Source organism: Austrofundulus limnaeus, unplaced genomic scaffold, assembly GCF_001266775.1.
Source record: "Austrofundulus limnaeus strain Quisiro unplaced genomic scaffold, Austrofundulus_limnaeus-1.0 Scaffold229, whole genome shotgun sequence".
NCBI classification, from domain to species: domain Eukaryota; kingdom Metazoa; phylum Chordata; class Actinopteri; order Cyprinodontiformes; family Rivulidae; genus Austrofundulus; species Austrofundulus limnaeus.
Window position 1 is genome coordinate 320148 of NW_013952631.1, and position 19004 is coordinate 339151.

General features: G+C 39.7%; 1 protein-coding gene across 1 annotated transcript in view; it reads right to left on the bottom strand.

Moving 5' to 3' along the window:
- Window positions 1-18792, bottom strand: part of cntn1a (contactin 1a) — a 91917-nt gene extending 73125 nt beyond the window's left edge. The window contains exon 1 of the mRNA XM_014019739.1: window positions 18671-18792. The gene's annotated coding sequence lies outside the window, so the exon portion shown is untranslated. The remainder of the gene's footprint in view (window positions 1-18670) is intronic.
- Window positions 18793-19004: the final 212 nt, after the last annotated feature.

Here is a 19004-nt window from a genome sequence, read left to right on the forward strand (position 1 = left end):
CACACACACACACACACACACACACACACCACCCATGACTTCTACTGGCTCTCGGGTTTAACTGAAAGTGAAACTGAAACTGTCTGCTGAGCTCTCAACATTAGTTCTCACTGAGTGAAGCTCTTTCCAGATTCAAAATACCTTTGAGGAAATGTATTTTCAGATGCCAAGTAAACTGCATCGTAGCGCAGAATTAGTCTATGCTTGCTATTTGATATGCCATTTCAAGGTGTTTAGAAGAGGAAGTGATGAGAAGATAATTTTATTTTCTATTTAAACATAAAAACAGCATTTTAATAACAGCTAAAGATGACATAGATACTTTATTATGGTATAGTATTTAAACGTTTGCCTGAGAAACACATAATATTGCCCCTTTAATATATCTTAACTGTGCAACCAATGAAAGCCTACAATTTCTCAAATTAAAAAAATATTCTACAAGCTTTTTCTTGACTGATGACCATAAAAAGGTTTATTAACGGTGGAGTTTGTAACCAGTTTATTAGCAGTACAAACTGGTATACAATCCATTGTAGCAAAATTTGTCTGGCCCACTTCTGGTCCACACAAGGCACTAACACTAAACCACAACCAGGCCATTTGTGGTGTGCCATCTTAAAAACAGCACCACCAATGCCAGACCTGGCCCACATCTGGTTCACAAAGCACTTGCCATGCCAGCTGTGCCATCTTGACACCAGATCTAGCCCTCACATCTCTTCTATGTGGGAATACAACCTTTTCATCTGCATCTTGTGCATGCAAACACTATAAATACTTCCATCTTTACATGGCACTAGAACAGTGACAGCTGACAATTACATAGAAAAAGAAATTTGTAAGTGAAAAATAAAATGTCCCTGAAAAAAGAAACTGTGACCTTTAGGCTCCTTCACTGACCTACTGTTTTCCTGCACCTCTACAACTACCTGCAGTCCGTAGATGGAAGGTTTATGTTCAAGTATTGCTCCTCAAACACAGGTAAGGGCCTTGTTTTTATGATCATTAACATTACAAACTGTTGATTCACACTGCCTAACCCAATTAGAAGTTTGTTTGGTGCTAGAAGTAAACATAAACCTCTGAAGAAACAAAAAAAAGAAAGAAAAGAAAAGATGGGGTGTTCCTACTCTTACCCTCGGCCTTAAAAATAAACAAAAATTTGAGAACTTTTCATATTCAAGCGGCTATCAGCTAGTTATCAATTAGATTATTTTAAAAGGAAAACTGGATCACTTGTCGGTTTATACAGCTCATAATGACAATAATCATAAAAACAAGAATCTTGAGGAGCGGTATTTGAACCTGAAGCTTCCATTGGTGGACTGCAGTTAGATGTAGAGGATGAGTGGAAAAACAGAAGGTCCCTGAAGTAGCCTTGTGTTTAACTCCGCCCACAACGCCGCAACACTGACAGCTTATAGTGACAACGTAACCAAAATAACTCTGCAGTGGCATTGAAAACTTGTTTCATCTGAAATAAAACGATAGTCTCATCATAAGATTTTTTAACGTCACTTTCTTTTTTTTACTGACTCTGTTTTTCAATGTCATCGTAACTGACTGTTTTAGCTCCATACCTTTAGAGGTTGTATAGTTCTAGTTCTGTGGCCGATTTAATAAGATAGAAACTGACTGATGTGCAGAAAAAGACAGTATATTACTGCAGCCTTCACCACTGAGAGACAGATTTATTGGCTTTGGACATCAAGCTTGGCAAGAAACATTACATTTTTTGCATAGTTGTGAAGATAGTTTATTGCAAATCCTTACTGAAAAGCCTGGGTCAGGTCATGACAACACAAACATACACAAATTTATTTGCCAGTAAATGTAAGGAGTAGTAATGGTTAGTGATCTAGAGTGTTTCTGAGTGTGTTTCAGCATGCATGTGTGTGCCTTCCAGTGACTGTTCACTGTCTTCTCCACACTACAGCTTTATGTGTGCAGCATGAGAGGAGCTGTGTGTTGCAGATAAGAGTCGGAGTATTACAGAGATGACGGGAGGCATGTGTGAAAAGAGAATAGAGAAATCAGGAAAAAAATTCAGTGCTCTTTCTTCCAGTCAGATTCACCTCTGGATGCCCTCCACCCGCCGCCATTACACCTTACCCATAAATAATCCAACCAGGGACGCAAGCTGGTATACTGACACATTTTACAGAGTCACCCACACATACAGTGCTCCACTGAACTCTGAACAAGTTCACACATGGTTCATATTCCTTCATGATGTGCAGGGTATTTATTACACTGTAACTGCTGTCGCCTCATTCGGTCTAGACGGTCAGTAATAAGCGGTATTCTTGGTCTCATCATCATTATCTTCCTGTTTATATAAATTATTCTACAGCAGGGTAGACATGAATCACAGCAGAAGACAAAAAAATCTTTAATTAGGCTTTGAAGATTCTCTCTGCTTAACATCAATCTGATGACTTGCTAAAAACAGTAGCCTGACTCAGGATACAATGCTGTGAACACCAAGACTGCACGTGCTATTTTCATTAGAAGCGTAGCCACTTCTCCGTTTCTGCCTGCTGTTGGAACTGAGTAAAAGTGAGGCGATAATGTCAGCAGGCATGAACAAGCAGATTGCACACAGAAGCTCCTGCAGCTATGAACTCAGCCAAGCAAAGAAATCTGGGGCGAAATTAGCGGTGGAGTCTCATGCATAAGACACGCGGTCTTCTCATGGGCCAGGTTTGATTCTGAATAATGATACTGCAACACACACACACACACACCAAAATAATAATACTAATAACAACACAGTGTTCCTTGGAGGAATCCATATGGCTCAACACATTTAATGGGATCTGGTAAAGCTCACAGTTTGTACTGGAGGATGACTCCCAGCTTGTACCACACAAAACTTTAGCTCAATATCTGAAAAATTGACTTAGTTAGAGCCATTGTTGTGTTGGCTTTTGAAATGGGTAGATCTCTGTAGCTGTACCCACAGATAGGTGTGGGCCAGATTTGGTGTCAAGCTGGAACTGCAGGCTGACTGCTGGCATGACAAGTGGTTTGTCAGTCGGATGTGGGCCAGGTTTAGCAACTGTTTTTAAGATGGCATGGCACAACCTGGTCATGATTTGTTTTGTGTGGTACTGGCCTAGGCATGGACCACCATTAACAAACCACATATGAGCCACCAAAGGACCATCATTCTTTAAGGTATTTGGGCAAAGTGTTAAACCCCTTCTCCATGTGTCTTATCTGTTTCACATCAGCTAAATATGTCTCCATTTCTGGTCCCCACTGCGTTTTTAGAACTACCTCGGCAGCAGTACCATGCAGGTGAAACCAGGTAATGCATGCAAACTATTTGGACGTCAGCAGACTGCTGCCTGTGGAATGACTGAGCCTAGGCGGAACTTGCAAACTCCTCATATAAACTCTTCCTGGAGAGAGCAGGAGATGAGTGCATGCAGCATGAGCTGGACAGAGCCGTCTGAAATGAACTAGCCTGGTTAAAGCCAGACCCTGTCCTTCACTTTGCTTCGTACTAGGGTCTGGACTTGATGCATAGAGAATCGTTTCTTGTAGGAGGCGTGGCCTCTGCTGAAGCATGTGTGTGTGTTGTCACTGTGACGGAGGCTAAGCTAAGAAGCTAACCGGAAATCGCGTGTGCTGTAAACAACCCTACTGAGAGGAAAAATATACCGAGCCAAACGAGACAACTGTAAATGAGAGCTGCTGCTTTGTCAGACAAATTTATTTTAATTTGGAAGCCTTATCAACACGGACCGTCTTCATTCACTTCCTCCACTGCCGTATGCTAAACTAACTAGCAGACACTGCGCAGAAAATCGACGTCGTTCAAAACTCCTACTTCTGTTCTCTTTTTTTAAGTGAAGAGAAAATAGAGAAAGAGAGAAAAACACAGAGAGAAGTAATTAGAAAGATTGAAATAGCAATTAGAAGTACAAATATTAAATATACACCACCAAAACACAGGACCACACACCCAACATCTGTCCACTCACCTGAAAAATAAATGGATAAATACATGGAGGGCATATATAAGTATATACACATAACATGCCCACATTCATAAATATTGTCAGTATATACACACAGAAATATATACACACTTAGTGACCAGTCAGAACCCCCCGGATCAGAACACCTGTTTGTGAGCAGTTGTGAAAATGTGTGTATATACAAGATTTCTCCAATGGAATATTTAATAGTGACTGTGGAGGACCGAGACCCAACCCCCAAGACATGAGGCAGACATGGGGAAGACCAGAGCCCAAGGGCCCAAGAGGGATCCCGAGCGCAGAGCCCCAAGGAGCACCCGCACGGGAAGATCCGCCCACCCACCCCCCAGATCAGACCATAGGGGAGAACTGGGAGAGTCCCCCCAGCGACCACACACACAGCCCCCGGGGCCAGCAGCGACAAACTCATGGGCCCCACCGGCACCCACCATACCAGAGCAGATCCAGGAAAGGGCACAGAGGTCCGGGCCCCAAGGGCTCACCCCCTCCAGGCCAAAGCCCGACAGGGCCAGAGGCCCCGAGCCAGCAGGTAGTCACCAGGCCAGGCCGGCACACACCCCAGCGCCCAGCCCCAGACCCCGGGAACCCCCAGCACGCCGGCGGCCAGCCGCACACCCCACCAGGGGGTCGAGTAGCAGCAGGCCCCAAGATAAACCAGCAGGAGGGGCAGCCCAGACCCCAGCCTGACAAATACCCAAACATACACATACACAATCGCACCATCCCACCCTCATCCTCACCCCCACTCAATCAAAGACATACAAGGACGCCACATTCCACTCATACCCCCGATACACACTCTATACTCCCCAGGTCCAGGACATGCACCCACCCCCTATTGGAGGCAGCACACACCCRAAYCCAGGAGGTAGACCCAATCATTCTGAGGTGGAGGGGAGCAGATAGCCAAGGTCATCCTTCTGTTCTCTGATTGGCCCAGGTAAAATAAACTACGAGCAGACACTGTGCAGAAAATTGACGTTTTSTTCTCTGATTGGCCCGGCTAAAAATCTGCCAGCGAAATCCATCTCAATGGGAGAAGTCCCAGACGGAGTAGTGAAGGGAAACTAGAATTGAGCGGAGCTGCGTAGGAAGGCGAGGGCCAGGCTAGAAATGAACCAATATACCAGGAGGTTTCCGACTAACTGACTGCCTACGGTTATAAACAGTGCTGCGACCACCGGACAGTAAAACCACAATGGCTTGTGCTGTGTGCTGATGATCCAACAACATTCGTGCCCACAAATTGAGGGACACACTGCAATGGAGACACACACACCTGAGCGGAACCGAACCAAATAACTTAGTGCATTGTGTGGGCCAGATCTGGGCCAGAAAGATTTTGTGATTTGTTTAGCATAAACAATGATTATTTTCTGAAATTTCTTTCAAATATAGCAATTCACAAGCTATGTTGCTAGCAGACAAAACATCCACACATTTGAACATAAAAATAGAGGCAAATTGCCCAGCTTGAATGGAACAATAGAACCAACCTTCATTCTGTGGTATTTTTAGGAGAGTTTGTCAGAAGAGATTAGAGAAAATGTACTGTACTACTAGTACTAAACTCATGACACAGGGTCTTACATCACCTCATGTTCCTCTGAGCCAAATGTGACAAAGTCCCACCAGCTAAACCGTGCTGCCCTGATGTGTCAGTAGGCAGGCTGGGGATTTCTGCTGTCTATACACTTTAGACTAAGGAAGGCTACACTCTATGACCCCTCTTTTTTTTCACACTTATTAGCCATGCAACAGGGTTTAGGTTTGTTGGTTTGTTTGCCTACACTGAATGTTAATGTTGTCTACATCAATGCTCTCTTCTTTGCAAATATTGGTGCCAAGAAGAACCCAGGAACTCTGAGACTGACGACTAAAACACTAATTTACCAGCAGAACAGCGGAGGACAGGAGCAACTTGCATTCTGCATCTGCACCGGCTTTTATTTGTGGTTACTCTGGTCAGAAGAATGAAGGGAGCGCTTTTTTAGAATACAACCTACCCCTTTGTTTCTTCTCTGTCTAGTTTTCCTTTGCTTTCTTTAATAGTGTGACTATAAAACAACAAGCATTTCCAATAATGTGCTGAATCGATACACACCGGTTACAGCTAGTCTCTGGTCTTCAAGCTGCATTAATATACAATCAGCTGGCCTGGAGATCACAGCACAACCTAATAACTTTAAAGATCTGTTTGCATATTTAAGAGAGAGGTAACCTTCAGAAAATGACTGCAGCCAATGAATAATTTAGAAATACCATGGTATTATTGAAATAAAAGTGGGATATGTACTAAAAACACTTCAGGTAAACAAACAGAATGACTGGGTGTTGCAGTAGCACTTACTGAGGCTCCAAGTGCTTTGCCTGCCATTTCTGCCAAAGGTAATGGGATTTCTTAGGTTTAAATGCACTTCGCTCAGTGTGTGGAGCCAATAGGAAGCTAAACTATTGATCCACAAACAATTTAGCTGTCCAGCTGTCCAGAAAGAGGGAAAACAGGACGCCCCTAAATGTATAATGAGGCTTCCCAAGAGTGCAGCTTGCTCACTATTCTCTCCACATGCAGGAAGCTTTTGCCTCTGGGCAATTAGCCTTCTATACACTCCTACCATCCCTCACCCTGAAGTCTAGTGATCAGCTAAGAAAACTCTCACCAAGGACACTTTTATTAAAACAAAAATCCCCACAGACTCTTGATTTCTTACCATATTTAAAGGCCCTGTCACACTATAATATTTTGAACGATTTATGTTGACTTGTGAGAAAAATGGCAAACACACTAGTTGCATAAGTTTGTTATGATTTAAATAAATTACCATCACACTGATATATGGTCAGTCAATAAATTCTTTCAGCATATGCCAATGTCTTATGTTGTGTCCATGTTAGACATAAGTTACAGAAGTCCAACAGGTAAGTTATGCATGAGATCCCACGCTTCATGTAAGTTCACATCAGTTGGAAACCAGCTGGGCAGTTGTGAAAAGCAGTGAGGTACGTACACCATTCATCAGCATAAGCTTTCTAAAATGTTATACAGTAGGATCTATACTGCTCATTATTGTAGCTCCATAGGACTCTCATTCACCCCACTTCTGTGCGTCTGAAAACAACTTGTTTTAGTGTCTCACCCTGCCCTCCTCAACCCTGTTTGGCCATTTTTGTAATTTGATAGCAGAGATACGATTATCTAGCAAGGCAGAAACTTTTTATTTAAAAAAATAATTAAAATATGTCAGCAACAGAAGACTTGTCCATCCAGCCTTACACACTGGAGCCAGAGTCTGAGCCAGAGCCAGAGGAGAATGAAGATGACAAACCTGCAGAACCATGGATTTGCAAAATTGGTAAGCTAGAAGTCCATGTTCTTGTTTAGCAATTCCACAGCAAATACTGTGACGTCATTGTTCAAAAAACATAACAGGGAATAGAGAAAACTAAACGGACTAAAATCAAGCAGATTATACATTTATCTTTGCAGCACCAGGAGAGATTAAATTAATCTTTTCTGCACTCCTAGAGACTTCAAGTACACAACAAAATGCATTTAGGGGATACAATTGTGGATTTTGCAAGTTACGTATGTTCCCTTCAACACACATCTTATGGAGATGTTATAAATCTTGTTTATATGTAATGGATGAGCTTAAATCCAAATTCAGTATTGGTCTTCACCAAAAGGTAACATCCATTTAGAATAAACAAAATATTTTAGACAGTCACCCTCTTTCAATTGTGGGATTTTTGTGTATTAGTACATAATGAAAATGATCTGGTCTTCATTGAGTTCTGACTTTATTCAAATCTAACCTCAAGTGTACAAACAAGCAACACATTTAACCATGTTATTTATAATAAGCAAAAGTGAAGCCAAAATGAAAAAAAAAGATGTAAACCATTACAAGCAGTTTTCAAAAACTTCAGCTGCAGTGCCTTGATGTACTTGTTTTCTGTCTGATTTATCAGTTGTTCACAATGCTGTAGAAGAAACTCTTCAGGAAAATTTGGGTTTCTCCTGAAAACCCTTTCAAATAAGCTGTGGTTGTCATGAACTTTAACATTTCACCCACTAAGTCTATAATGTATTTTTGGGGGATTTTAAGAGTTTATAAGTTCCCTGAGAACTGAAAAGTCTGACCTTGGTTTGAATCTTTTACAACTAACTCCTGTCAACTGTGAAAATAATATAGTAATATTTTTTCACTGTGGAATGATGAACTCTGAATCATCTGATGCAGCAATAGTTGCTTCTTAAAGTCATTGCTTTTCAACCTGGCATTGTGTTCCCACATAATATGCTCCATACCAGCTTTTATCACAGTGCTGATGATCATTTCTTTAATGATATTCAATTAGTTAACTTTACTTTATGAATCCTATTGAAACAGACGGTTTTTACACTGTTTTTCGTTCTGATTTTCCTTTTTTTTTTGACAGCTGAAGCTGATGTGTGTGTTTGTACAGTTAAGATGAAACCTGGTAATAATGGCTGCAGAAAGAGGATGTACTTTCTTCCTCTCGTGCCTGTGCATGACAGGTTACGGCATAAGATGAGGAGTACGATTATGCTTGGAAGTATAATGCCACGCATGTGCGGGCAGAACAAGCCTGTGGATAAATGTGTGTTCTTGTGTCCAACAAATGCCGCCAGCACCATAGCAACAGGCCGTGCTCAAAACCCCCATGAGTGGCTTGTCCGCACTCAGAAAGTCACTTTTGTACTTAATTGAATGGGTCCCTCCCTCAAATGGCTTGGTTTTTATCAGCAGCTCTAAAAAGTGTCAGTGAAAGAAATCATTAAAATTAAGCTTTCATAGAATGAATACAAACTGAACAGCGTTATGTTCAGAACTATGCTTGTTACCAAGACCATCAAGAATATTTTTCAAAGAAAAAGCTAAATCTCAAGATTTTCACTACATGAGACAACGTCAAAGCAAACATGATTAAATTGGAAAATTCTGTTCCAACTTGGTAAAAACATCGACTTTTTCCATAAATCATCATTAAAGTTTTCAAAAATGGCCTCTGAGAAATATAAAAATCAGGACTAATTATCATGTTTTACGATTCTGCGAAAGATGCAAACGAGACTGAACTGACAAACAAGGAATTCACTTGTTGAAAACTGATTGGCGTTTGGATTTGTTTCTTTTTTAAAAGAATCTCTGAATACAAATCAGACACGCGCCACTGATTTTTCAAACTGCATGACAATGAGAGTCACATTTAGCAGAATCAAAAAGAGTGTGTGGAAGAGCACTCTTATCCCAAAACAAATATGTGAATGCACCTGGGAAAGGGCAGAAACAGATGGCTGCAGACTCCCGTGTGAGAAATCAGTCTCGTCTGTGCGACACAACATTCCTGCTCAGTGAAATGTTAAATAAATGCACAAGAGGCAATCTGATCTTTAAGGACTAGTTTAATTAAGACCCATTTACACTTAGATACTTAAAACTAAGTGTTTAATTAGGGTAAACTGCCCTAAGACCTTGTTACCCTAGCAGTATTGTCACTTCTACTTCTTATCATAATTAAATATTAACCTCCTAGCACCTAGCTAACAACATCATGTAATTAGTTATTGAATGACTAAGCATCTGGCTTTAATTGCTGAAATTCACAGAGAAGCCAGATGAGGATTTATTCGCTAATAACTGAGCTGGCACCAGCTGTGATCGAGGAGGATCTTTTCACAACTATTGCTGGTAAAACCTATAATAACAAAAGGCACACGTCACCAATATCACTCTGTTTGAGTCCTATAATCCCAGAGGATTTTCTTTGATTACAGAAACTACAAATGTGACAGAGGAAACTTGAGAGAACAAACTTTAAACCTGACTTAATTCTAAAACCATCAGCTTAAACCATGTGTTTCAGCAAGTGAGGTTGAATGGATTGTTACAGCAATGACAGTGTTTAATAACATTAATGTAAAGGGTAGCTTGGATTAGAATAAAATAAATCACAGGTGCCTAACGGTTGAGTCAAAAGACACAGGACACACTTTTGTTTCAGATCAGAAAGGGAAAATGTAATATCTGAAACCCTAGGAAGTACTGGGTGAGGGAGCCTTATCTGTTAGGCCATGTCCGGAACATGGCTTCTATTTTGAAAGCCGTCATATTGGATCAAGGGCAAGTTTTCCCAATGGGAAGGTGGTCATAAAGGATGTCTCTTGTGATTCAAAGGTTATAACACAGAAAGTTGCAACAACAACTGGGAACATTGCCTTGATACTGTTTGACGTGTTCAACATGCTAACCAAAGGTTTTTGTGTTGATAACTTTTGAACCACAAGAGATGTTGCAAGTCTGATTGTGGCAATCGATTTCAGAGACAACTCCTTCTTTTATATACTTTAAGACCCACTTCCCATTGGATACAATTTGACTTTAATCCAATGGCTTAAATAAATGTAGCCTAGAAGGACCCTCACCCATTACTTGTTGGGGTATTCAGTAGGGGTGCAACAATACATTTACCCATATCGAACCGTACCGAACCATATCGAACCGTATCGAACAGTGCTGTATCGAACAATGCAGATTTAAAAAATTTACTTTATCAACATGTCTTCTGAAGATGCGCTGTTTTAAAGGATCAGTGGATCTGTGTTCGACTACTCCACCTAGGCTGCATTTTTTAGCACAGATCCACTGAGAAACTTGCTGTTTCAGCAACAATTAATTTAAAAACTGTACTTTTGAGGTTAAACAAATGTTCATAATTAATATAAATAAATTACAAGTTAAAAGGGGCATGGAAATTTCTCTTTTTTGTATCGAAAAAATATCGAACCGTGAGACTAAAGTATCGAACCAAACCGAACCGTGAATTCCCTGTATCGTTGCACCCCTAGTATTCAGATATTTCATTTTCCCTTTGGTTTCTTGTGTCTTTTGATTCACCCTGTGAATTCCAAGCAATGCGTTCATGCTGTATATTTAACCAAATTATTGAACTTTTATTGCCTTTATGTCACTCCCAGTTTAGATGTTGGTGGTTAAAATGCGAATACAAACAAAACTTGTTGTGTCATGGCTAATACTATGCAATATCAACTAAAATGCCATACAGTTATAGTTGCATGGTTTTTTTTTCATGTGAAACTCTTGTCTTTGATTCTAAAATAATGTCTTCTTTTTTTCCAAGTCGTTTTTGAGGTCATTGTAGCTAATGAATTATGATGGAACTTTATCTTAAGCCCAGTTCATGAGTCACTCCTCTGATCAATGAATACTGAGCTTTGTCACATCTGAAGCTTTAGAAAATTGGAACTCTTCAGCTGTTCCAAAAAAGGTACAGAGAAATTGTTGTCACTGTCTTTAAAACTTCTACCCAGTCCATAAGATCACTTAGAGAACATTGATCGGTATCTTTCCGTGTCTCTGGTAAATGTCAGGGGGAGATAAGGAGCCATCTCCAGACAGGCCCGCTGGTCCAGACCTCTTTATCTAAATGTAACCTGATTTTTAATGAGTCATCACTTTGGCAGACAAACAAAACAGAAGGATGAGTCACTTTGGAAGCCTGCTTTATCATAAAATTAAAATCACATTGACAAGAAAAAAACAGATGCAGTAAATGAATAATATAGTTCTAGGTGAGATGGATATTTTGTGCTTTTACAGCTAGCTATTTTGAAAAATCCTCTTTTTTACATTTAACTCAAGAACCCTCAGTTCTATAAATAGGCAAATCCCAGCAGTTAATATCAAAAACATCTATTTTTATCTTAGAGCTGCTTTTAAGCGAGCTTCACTTCATTTGATCTTGACAATAGATGAGTTTAACTCACATACATGAATTTTGCTCACATATTCTTTGTCCAGTATGGTTGAATGATTGTTTATATCTGGCATGAAAACAAGGTGACCTCCAGAGGTGCCAGGAGTAATTACTCTGAGTTATAATGAACTACAGTAAGAAACAGTGGATCAGTTCAAGCAAAACAACAGATTCTTATTCAATCGTATTGATTGGCTCAAGAGGAAATTCTTGCTCCGGTAAATGACGTGTAACAAATAACTCCTTACAATGCTGATTAATGGTTTTAGATGAAGGTTTAGACCCTGGCTGCATTATCTTGATTATTGTTTTTATTGTTGTTGTTTTTGTTTTTAGTTTTCTGCTGTGTTTGCACCTCCAGCTCACACACAAACTGCCTTTGGTGAGAAAAACTGAGTTTTTAAAAATGGAGAGATTTTTAAAAATTCAGTCTGTTTCATGTGTGCCCTGTTGTTACTTTGTGCCCTTGGAACCACACCTATGGAGTCATTTTTTATTTTTTCTGTTTATGTTATCCTGATACGACTGAGTATTAGGGCCACACAACGAGATTTTTTTTAATTACAAGAATAAAGTCATGATATTATGAGAATAAAGTTGTAATATTATGAGCTTAAAGTCATAATATTACAATTAAAAAGTCATAATATTGTAGCCTTTTTCACAAAAAAGCATGAAGTTTCCACTGCATTAAAATGAGGAATGTTAAGCAACTTGTCAATTTGTTCTTTTGTATTGCTATAAATAAATTGTTAATCTTTTAGCACATTAGCATCAAATTATCTGTAACAGGACTTGGAAATTGTGCAAATGACTATAAACTGAAGCTGTATTGTAATTAACGGATGCATTGACGGATTTAGTCGTCACGTAGGCCTAGCTAATTTCGATGAAAGCATATTAATCTAACAGTGACTAGTCATCATGGACTACTTTACAAACACAGAGACATGGCTTTGATTTGATTGATTTGATTTAACAGGAAAAGATTACTAAAAATCAAGCCTGACTCAGCATAATTGCTGTTTTACATCAGGTTCCTGTTCTGCAGCACATAAAACACTCAGAAATACAGCATCACAATCACATCATTACACACCATAGACACAAAGACAAACAAGCATACCAAATTTCAGGAAGGCAGCATTTGCAAAATAGGACGTCTAAATATGAGCACAACAAAAAGTGTCCAGCAGATGGCAGACAAGATTCTTCTTAAAGGGCTGTAGTTTTGAAATGGGCTGAATTTACACAGCAGGTGTGGGGAAAATAAGGAGGAAATGAGGAATGGGAAATAGACACGTCATGATTATGACTTTTCTCATAATATTACAACATTATTCTCATAAAATTAGGACTTTAATCTCGTAATATTATGACTTTATTCTCGTAAAATGATTACTTTAATCTCGTAACATTACAACTTTAATGTTGTAATATTATGACTTTATTCTCATAAAAATTAGGACTTTAATCTCGTAATAATAATAAAATAAATCTTGTTGTGTGGCCCTAATACTCAGTTGTATCCTTATCCTTTGATTGTGAGTATTAAAAAATTAGAACAATTTTTGGAGAAACATAAGTATGGTTCTTACAGAGTCCACAAAGGTGGTGGTAGGAAAAAAAAACTTTAAAGTCATAAAAAATCATCCCCTCAGACATCATTTTGTTTTAAAACAGGAGGACATCATTGTTTGGGTTCAGTAACATAAAAAAATTCAATTTTATTTTCAGAACCACTAACTTTTAAATAACACGTCAGACTTGCAACATTTTAGAACAAGTCAACCTCTGAGCTGGACAAACATTCAGGAAACATTGATCAAATAAAATAAAGGTGGTATTTTGAAAATTTATACAAGATGGAGTGTTTCTAACTGAACTGGTGAAGTGACACTAAAATGAGACATTACCATCTCTGAGTCATATGTTATTGAATGTTACAGCCTGATTTGTAGATGATTCCTAAACCCACTGGTGTTGCATTTTGGTCTGTTTCTGCAACTTTTGCTGCACATAAATACAAGTGTAGTTGTGAATGCACGCAAATGGTTCACTAAAGTGAAGAAAATTATTCTTATGGTCTGGGAGTATGTATTTTTATATGTCGTTATTGAGGATGCTCTTAGCCAATGCTGGCCTATTTCAAAATGTTGTTAGAATATTATGAACGAGAAATTTTGGGGAAATGAAGAAAATGTGTATCTGTTTAAAAAAGTAATTGTCTTGCCCCAAGAATGCAGATCGATATAAAATTTTATTAGCAAAAACAAAAGTTGTTATGTCAGCAGAAAATAAAAAAAACTTACATAAGCATGGATGAGTCTCACAAAGAGATATGGAGAACATGGAGGTAAACCTGACATGGTGCGAGAACATATTATGCTCCACTGATGAGGAGATGAGAAACAGCTGAGCTGATTGAAACGGGCAGATGTGAGTGGGCGTGGCAGAACTGAGAAGCAGGGAAATGACTGATAATGGCAGGAACACAGGGAAGCAAAAAACTAATTGAACACAAAGCAAATACAGAAACTAAACACTACAAGGAACAAACAGAAAACCAAATATTGGAAAACAATGACTATGATCATAACTGGTGTAGAGTAGATGCAGTCTTAGTTTGAAATGGATCTTAGTGGGCTGGGTTTTTTTTTTTAATCCATCAAGCCCAAACAGTCTCTTTAGATTAGGTTGTTTGCTTCATTCACAATCCAAATCCTAAAGAAAACAAATTGTTTGCTTTAAAAAATACCTTCTGGATGACCTCGAAGCTTATTCCTTCCAACTCCCTTTACAAAATAAAAGTTCTGTACAATGGAGATAAAAGCTGTTCAGACACTTCTTCAAAATGAATTTCACTTCTGATTTACAATGCCACACTGATAACACAGGCAATCAACGGGTGGGGCACATAAATGAGCACAACGATCATGTTCTGTTTTATTTTCCTCATTAGCTCTGCTTCTCTACACAACCCTTCTTCACTGGAGCACACATGCAGAAAGCGCAGCGCTGTCGGCACGGGCAGAACAAATGGCTCAACCGGTGCAAACTGTGTTCAGACAAGGACTGAGGGTCTTCCTCCTCACCAGGCATGAACAGAGGAGAGGCCTGTTTCCAGGCAAACACAGAAGACGTCACGTCTCTGCTTCTCTGCCGTACCAGAAGAGTGTCTCACTATTGATTGCTGCTGTGTAAATTGCTGAGCAATCTATTTGAAACGTCAACAAGAGAGCGTCACACTGTGTGTGTGTGTGTGTGTGTGTGTGTGTGTGTGTGTGTGTGTGNGTGTGTGTGTGTGTGTGTGTGTGTGTGTGTGTGTGTGTGTCACAGAGGAGCGTGTCTGCAGACAGAACAGTGTTGCAGCAGAAAAGACTCAAGTCTCAGAGTGTTTCTGCACACTGTGTTCATTTGCATGGACTGACTCACAATAAGCTAACATTTTCCTCTGAGCATGACTGCACTGAACTGCTCATTTACTAGAGACAGAGTCCAAAAAAACTCATCTCTTCTGCCAAATCTAAGCTCTGCCAAACAGCTTAAAGAATTTTGAAATCACGCATCCAATCTATCTTAATCTGGTCAGCAAACGTTTTTTTTTTTTGTTTGTTTGTTTTTTTTGTCATCGAGTAAATTCTTCACCCAAGGCGCAGAAGGACATCTGGAAACAAATCTAATCTGCAATCCTGAGTGGCGAACAGCCAACGTTGTTGTTGCTCCGTGAATTAAGACAGCAATTAGAGCACTTAAGAAATGAGGATCTGCTGTAACAATCTGAGGCCAGACAGGAAAAGATGGGGCAGGTGGTCAGTTTGTTTTAGTGTTTATAGGTTAGATGTGGAATGGAGAGAAGATCACTGACAAAAGTGAAGTTTTGACATTACCATGACAGACGTGGGATTGAAGCAAACAGGAGGAGCACAATGAAGGCCAGTTTTCAGACTCGAACACTACTGGGGACTCAAAAACACAAAATGCAGAAAAAAAGTAGAATGATTCTGCAAGGTTCAATTATTATTATTATTATTATTATTATTATTATTATTATTAATTTATTTGTTTATTTTTTGTCAAGCAGGTTCACCTTCGTGTTGTACTGTGACTTTTTCTGTAGAAAGAAACTTAACACTAGACGTCTGCACACAGTGGTTTAGCCTAATTCTTAGCAGAATGAATCCAGCCACTAAGTATTAACAAGGGGGGGTGTCAGTCCTCGGGGTCTGCACAGCCCACCACAGGATGCATTAACAGAGGCCGGGCTCATAAGATTTGTAAAAGTGTTTCACCAGACAGGCGACCGAGGGATTCCTCTGACATTTGTGCCACATTATTAAATGTAGTGAAAACATGCTGCACATCATGGTTTTGATTTAGTCCTGACACCCACTGTGAAGAGGGTAAATGATGTCAAAATATCAAGGATTGAGCGGGGTTCAGAACAGAAAGTTCAGTATGAGACAACATAGAGTAATTTCCACCTGTCAGTACAAACATTGTTTAATTCTCATTGATCAAATCAATGCATCATTACTCCACAATGTGGGAATTGTGGCTCAAATAAAAAGCACCATTTCAGTTTTTCTCTACCGTCATAACGAGTGTGCTTCCTCTAATACAGGCTGTATATCAGGCTGTCTTTGTGATGTCTGCTGACTGCTGCAGCTGTTAGTGAGGTCAGGCGTTTATTAAGTAAGCTCCATATGGATGCAAAATGAGTTTAGCATTTTAGATGCAAACGTTTGGGGGCATGGCCTCGGAATATTTAGGTCCCTGTAGAAAATTAGGTGGGAAGACATGACGCTCATCATTCATGACCTTTATAAACAGCGAGGAAAGAAGAAGCCAAAACACGTGTGTTGTAGAAAGAACAAAGTCCAAGTTTTTGTTGTTTTTAATTCATTTTCTTATAGTAAATATGTACTGTATGGCTTCTAATGCTTTAAACTTTAAAGTAAAGCCTATAGAGCTAAACAAAACAAGAAACCACTCCTCCTTTCTAAATTAAAGAGAAAAAAATGTTTGTTTGCATGTTTGAAATGTGTCACTTCAATTGGTGAGATTTGTGGAAAGGTTATAAACAACTAGCATCCTGCTTGTCGTAGATATTTTGAATTTTCTCAATATGGAAACATAGTGATTAGTTTTGTTCTGACTGAAAAGATAAACACCTGTTTGAGTTTATAGGACCAAGACCAAGTTGGGTTGCTGCTGGTTAAGAACAACTCCAGTTTCAAACATTTCATTGTTTTTGCTGTTTGTGTATTTTTGGCTGCTTAATTCAGCAGGGGTGGCAACAACAAGCAAACTTGCACGACAGATTTAGCAATGATTTTACACCAGATCCCCTTCCTGAGAGCCTCTGGACCACAGCGCCGACTGCCGAGCTACTTCAGCCCCTCAAAGATCGCATAATGTTTCATTTAAATGTTATTTTCAAACCCTTTCATTGTTTCATTACATGGTTCATTACAATTTTTCTGCAGGAATAATTGCATCCTACTGTTAAGTAATAAAGACAATCCACTCAGACACCTAACTATATTATTATTTTTGACATTAACATTGTTTAAACTCATTTGAAGTTGCATTTATCTCTTGATTAGCTTAATATAATGTAAAGTAAATAAATGAGCACTTAAGGTTTAGTGAATCCATTGGGGTCAGTGTCAAAAACTTTTTATTAATTAGTAAAAAAAAATGATGCAAATAAATCACATTAAGGTGAAAGAGACAAGCAAATAAAAAACAGCATCTTCAGAATATTGCTAAGTTATCCGGGTAACTGTTTATGTATGGTTGTGTCAGTTCAGTAGGGGGTTCTACATCAAGCATCAGGATTGTGTTCAGACCAACTCTGAAGGAAGCAAGGTGAGGAAACAAGCAACCAATCCGAGTCCCTATTTTTATACATTAATGTCATTCATTAAGCCATCTACAGCAGGTAAGATATTATTTGTTCAGAGCACCACTCCAAAATAAATCTGAACTATCCCTTTAACTACTACCATCATGTATGACCTATTAGATCACATCAAATATTTTTTTTCTATTTCAGAGCTGCTTCTCTCCTGTTGATTATTTCAGTTCATTTTCAGGAGAAATATTAAAAAGTGAAAGTCAGCCTGTTTTCCTCCCCAGCATGAAGCAGGAGCAGTTTGTTTCCAGTGCCGCCTCTCAGGACGCGCCCATGATCTCTGACCAGCACCTCACATCCTGACACATCCTGACGTGACAGGACGGATCAGAACCACTCCTGAGCATCATGAGTGGGGGGGAAACACGCGGGGTCTAACCTGTTCCCTCCAAAACAAGCACGCTAAAAACGAACACAGGCAGGCGCGTCTCGGATCAAACGTTTCCAGCCGCGGAGCTGCGAGGCGAGGCAACACTTTGGATCATCGGTATGCGCGGCGCTGATAGGCTGGAGCGTCTGTCTTTCCTTCTTCATTCATTTCAAACTGTTACAAAACACTAAATACTCTTTTATATAGGCTACTGTATGTCCAATAATCTCGGCGCCTCGGCTGCTTGGAGGAGGATGTGCGTACACCCTGCACACACCGCTTATATAAACCACATATCTTCTACTCATCTGCGTTTTAGACGTCATGTAGCCTACATCTATAAAATATATATATATATATAAATTATATAGATCTTAATGATTCTGCATTGCGGAGAGCTGCATAAAAGCTCCGTCCGGATCTCTCAGACTTGTAAACAACAGATTTCTCCAGCTGTCAGAATCCGGCTTCTTCAGAAATAATCACAGACAGCATGTTTTTGTTTTTTTTTTTCATCCACCCTCCTGTCCTCCACCTCCCAGCCTTCTCCCCGGTCGACCTTACCTTCTGAGCGGATCCGTCCTTCACGACGCTCGCACCTGCTGAGGAGCAGGGAAGGAAAGAGCCCGAGCCTCGGTCCTTCTGTCCCCTCTGGGCTGGATGGATGGATGGATGGTTGGATGGATGGATGGAGGCTTATGGCTGATCCAACTTTGGGGGGCGCTAGACCTGCTCGTGCCACATGATCAGAGTGCTGTCTCCCCCCACTGTGGAGTCAGGTTTCTCCCCAGAGCTTTGGCACAGCATCCTCACTAGTTGTTGTTTTTCCCCCATTCTTTTCATTTATAAGTTTTTTTATTCTTATTTTTTAAAACACTAAAATGAGCCAAATGAGGTT